This window comes from Pogonomyrmex barbatus, unplaced genomic scaffold (genome assembly GCF_055798465.1).
Source record: "Pogonomyrmex barbatus isolate J1 unplaced genomic scaffold, ASM5579846v1 scaffold24, whole genome shotgun sequence".
In the NCBI taxonomy this organism is placed as follows: domain Eukaryota; kingdom Metazoa; phylum Arthropoda; class Insecta; order Hymenoptera; family Formicidae; genus Pogonomyrmex; species Pogonomyrmex barbatus.
Genome location: NW_028297121.1, coordinates 490399 through 495763, shown reverse-complemented (window position 1 = coordinate 495763; position 5365 = coordinate 490399). Strand labels below are relative to the sequence as shown.

Sequence of the window (5365 nt, the reverse complement as noted above, 5' to 3'; positions counted from 1 at the left end):
TTCGTTTTGGGGAAAATTCGGTCAGTGAAGTAACTTGCCGAATACGGAAATAATAAGAATCTCTCAACATTTCGCTGAATTGTTGTCAAGCCCTGAACACGAGATAATCGGCATATTGCTCGTCAACAAGGATGTAATACATGTTTCATGGCGGTTAAAGAGCGAAGCGGTGGTACCTTCACCCAAATAAGAAGAGAGGGTGTGCGGCGGGGCCCAACCACGAACCAGTCGTGAAAACTCGTAATTATTTTGCGAAAAAATACCACCTCAGCCAGGAATCGAACCTGGATCTCCTGCTTACCGGGTAGGCATCTTATCCTTTCGACTACCGAGGCATGTGATGATATTTATCGCAAATAACGTGTTTAGAATAACACGTCAACAATACAATGATACACACATATATATATATATATATATATATATATATATATATATATATATATTACAATATACATATATATACATGTATTCTTTCGAATCCCCACGACCGGTACTCCAGAGCGATATTGGTCTCTCACTCGATGGATGCAGGTCGGACTGCAGCGGCGACACCCTCCAACGCCATTGGCAAATATACAAATAATCCTCCTGGAGCACAGAAGAGATTGCATCAAGCATGGCTCGAGCCCCCGAATAAGAAGGGAGGGTGTGCGTCACGGCGGGGCCCGACCACGAACTAGTCGTGAAAACTCGTAATTATTTTGCGAAAAAATACTACCTCAGCCAGGAATCGAACCTGGATCTCCTGCTTACCGGGCAGGCATCTTATCCTTTCGACTACCGAGGCATGTGATGATATTTATCGCAAATAACGTGTTTAAAATAACACGTCAACAATACAATGATACACACACACACACACACATATATATATATATATATATATATATATATATATATATATATATTACAATATACATATATACATGTATTCTTTCGAATCCCCACGACCGGTACCTTCACCAATAATTAATGTAGTGATAGCGGCGTACACGACGCACAAGCGCGTTTAAAATTATATGAATATTTGGAAAAATTAGACCGGCGTATTATATTATGATACAGATTCTTATATATATACGAGCAGCGGTGATCCCAACGAGTACGAACCGCGTACAGGTAATTTTTTGGGTGATATAACTGAATATAACGAACTCGAGAGTTATGGATAGGTAGCTTTATCGAGGCGTTTGTATCTGGCGGACCGAGATTTTACACGTACATGATACGTACCGGACGGACGCAAATATGAAATATGTAAGATAAAGAGGATTAAATTAAATTTTGAAAACTCGAGGCTGCTTACTTTTAACAGTATTTATAATTTATTATTATTATTATTAAATGGAAATGGATATTAAAGGAAAGAGAGGAGAGAGAAGAGATAAATCTGCGATTTAAAGCAATTCGCACCGCGTTTCACGAGATAATAACGCGAAACGAAGTAAAAACACGTGCTCTAGTTTTATTAAAATGTAGATTTATCGACAATCGCCTTTCTTATCTGTATGGTTTTACGTGATATAATATTTACTTAAAATTGAGTTAGGTTAAGGCTCGAATTTTCCCCATCTTCGTGCGAATGTAAATATGTATATGTTTATAAAAATTATGTAAAAATTAAGTTTATTTTATTTTAGTTATTAAATTTAAGAGAAAAATGTAACTCGAAAAATGTTTATTATTCAAAGTTTCGATTAGAAAACGTTTTGTAAAATTAAAAATGTGAATTTGTGTTTACTTTTAGTTATTAAGAGAAAATATAAGAAAAATGTTTATTTTTCTAATTGTAAAAAAAGTATAATATACCTTTTGTAAAATTAAATTTTTTAAACTCCCAATTTTTCCCCATTATTATAACTTTCTATTAAAATTAATTTTTTATACAGAAAAATTTTGAATTTTTGATGGAGAATAAAATACTTTGTAAGAAAATACTTTGTAAGAAAAAAATAAATTTTTACGTACACAAGTAAGTATTCACTTTTTCTGCGAGCAAGTTTCTTCGACTTAACATTCGAGGAGCACCGCGTACAAGCTCGTTAGCGCCGGTGCTCTCGCGGTGAACGCTCGCACGAGCGTACGAGCGAGGCTTGTCGCGGTCGAGTGAACTCGTTACGCGAAGAGGCGCGAGCACACCCCCGTCGCGGAGAGGCTCTTCCGCGAGTAAACTAGTCTCAAAAATCTCAAAAATCTCTCTGAGAAAAAATCAAGAATCTCAAATGTCCCATCCCATTGTTTATTAAACTAAGTATGACGCGCAAGACATTCATTTCGCGAAATGGATGTGCGCTGGAAACATCCATGGACGTCGATCGTGTGCGGACCGACAGGATGCGGGAAAACAATCTTTGTAAAGAGATTTCTTCGTCATTTACCCGTTACGTCAGATGTCTGTTTTGAGAGAATTTTGTTTTATTACGCCGAGTGGCAGGATATTTATCAGCAGCTTCAATACGAAACTCGAGATTCCACAATCGAATTTCACGAGGGATTACCACGTCCGGAAGATTATTCTAACGATCCATCTCGTGCGAAATTGATAATAATTGATGATTTTATGAGGGAATCGTCCTCGAGCGAAGCGTAGATCTGTTTACTAAGGGAAGTCATCATAAGCATCTCAGCGTAATTCTCATCACGCAAAATCTCTTTCATCAGGGACGTGGACAACGCGATATATCTTTCAATGCGAATTACTTTTCAAAAATCCACGAGATCGCACGCAAAGTCATCTCGCTCGTCAAGTCTGAACGATCCAAAGTTCCTCGAGGAAGCGTATCACGACACCATGTCTCAACCACCTCACGGATATTTATTGCTCGATCTGAAACAATCGACTCCCGAAGAGTATTGTTTTCGCACATGCATATTTCCCGATAATATGGCGAACTACGTTTACGTACCGCGCAGATCCTTTTCCGGAAGTTTCGTATAAAAGTATTGTACTCGCATTCTCTCGCGACAGTCACGCAACTTCTTCGCGATGAACAAGAGAACGTCTTCGGTTAATGCGAGAAAAACTACAGAACGTTCGATCGGTAAGAAAAATATCTGTTTTCTCAAAGCGCTGTGTTATTTGAACAAAAATCAGCGCGTTTCTTTCTTACGCCAGGCGGACGAAAAATTTATTCGTTATATCTGCAAGTGCGTACTTGCAGATACTATTGCTAATACTCTTAAGGGTAACGTTCTGCTCATATGCGCTGAAAAAATCGTCTAAGCAAATATAAAACAACTTTGCGTCGCATAGCGAGAAAAGTCGGTAATTGGAAAAGTAAGAAAAGGCTATTACTACAACGAGGCGGATTTTTACCGTATCTCATCGGACTTATACTATCGTTTCTATTTTCGAAAATTATCGGTGGATAGTCAGAGAGAGAGAGAGAGAGAGATAGAGAGCGAGAAAAAGAAAGAAACAGGTAAACTGAGTTATGGAAAGGGCAAAGAAGATGGTCTTGATTTCCACGGAAAATCTCGAAAGAATGCAGCACCGCTTCCGACAACATCAGCAATCGGTAATAGACACGAGGGAAAATTCCACGCGGCAGAATTCGGAGACGATATACGATACAAAATTTAAATTCCGTACAAACACTCGGAACGACTTTGTCACAACTCGATTCCGATATGAGCAGGATTCTTAATTCACCCATCCCGCGCGATGTAAGTGAGAAATCGAAATTGTATAAAGAAGTACTTTGACGATATTTCCATTTTGATAAATCGCAAAAGGAATATTCGACACGTAACGCCGTCGATGAGAACAATTCAGATGCACGGGAGAGAAACGTAGCGGAACCGCGAGTATGTAAGTAATATACTACGGGCCGACTCTTTGTGTAAGCGCGAGCGGCAAAGCGTCGAAAAAATATGAGAAAATGTGCCGAAAATTTTTCGTGCCAAGGCGCGTTTACTTTTGAAACATTTAATTGATAAAGCAGTACCCGCGAGAATTATTTGAGACGAGGAAGGAATCGTGACTATCGACGGTAACGTTACAGAAGATTCGAATATCACGGAACTGATAAACGATGCGATGCGTGAAAGAAAACCCATGAAAGCAATAGGAAAAGGTCAGTTTGCGCGATTACTGCGTACGACAAACACCCCGGCTGTACTCGTAGGAATTAAGGAATTGTTAGCCACATTTGTCGAGATATTATCATTAGCACGAGCGAGTTCCACTCCGAAAGTATCGAGAAAACTTTCAACGCCATTGACGACGAGGAGGAGAGTACGACACGCGAGAAAGGGACAAAAATGTAAAACTGTGAAGAAGAGCGAGCGAACTACGCATTGTTTCTTTCGCCTCGTTTTCGTAAAGCCGATACCCCTTGGCTGTACTTGTAGGAAATAAGGAATTGTTAACAACCACATTTGTCAAGATATTATTATCACCACGAGCGAGTTCCACTCCGAAAATACCGAAATACTTTCAACGACAACGATGAGAAGGAGAGTACGATGCATGAGAAAGAGACAAAACCGCAAGATCGAAGAAGAGCGAACGAATTGTTTCTTTTGCCTCGTTTTTGATACCCCTATAACCTCCATGAAAGATTCTCCATAGGCAAGAAAGAGACGTTTACTCGATTGGAATGAATTGAAATGACCAGGCTTAAAAATTTGTACTATGATCCTGCGCATTATGCGGTATTCGGCAACGGACGTGTGCCACTAAACTGAATTTCTCATGTAGAGAAGTAGCTCGTTGCCTCGCAAGACGCGTACATCGTACGCTGCATCGTCCGTCGAGATGAAAATTTCCACGATTACGTTACAACGTGACGAATATCGATGATTTGTGGGAGACCGATTTGATCGAACTCCGTAATCTCAAAAGTTATAACTACGGATTTTTTTATCTGCTGTGATTATCGACATACTTAGTAAATTTATCTGGGTAGAACTGTTACGAGATAGAAACGAGTAATTGCGTGACAAGGGCCCTCCAAAACATCCTCTCGAGAAGCGATGGTTGAGTACTTACAATCGATAAGGGTCAAGAATTTATCGTGCGATCATGCAAGATTTTCTGAAAGAAAGAGACATATGTTATCGAATAGCTCGCAATTCAGACATTAAAGCTGCCGTCATTGAACGCTTCAATAGAACATCGAAGGAGCGAATGTGGCGCTATTTTACGCATAAAAATACGCGGCGTTACATCGAAGTGTTGCAAGATATGCGCACTTACAATCATACTCGTCCTTCGTCCATCAGGATGCAACCGGCGGCCGTTACGAGAGAAAATACTCGCATCGCACGCGAAAATATGGAACGGCGTAGGAGGGGAGAAAAAGGGGGCACCAAAAGTAATAGAAAGGCTAAATTCGATGTTAACGATCTCGTTCGTATC

At 39.8% G+C, this 5365-nt stretch overlaps 1 non-coding gene across 1 annotated transcript; it reads right to left on the bottom strand.

The window, feature by feature from the left end:
• Positions 1-718: 718 nt before the first annotated feature.
• TRNAT-GGU (transfer RNA threonine (anticodon GGU)) lies at positions 719-790 on the bottom strand. Its single transcript has one exon. It is a non-coding gene; the product is annotated as a tRNA-Thr (tRNA).
• Between the last annotated feature and the right edge of the window lie 4575 nt (positions 791-5365).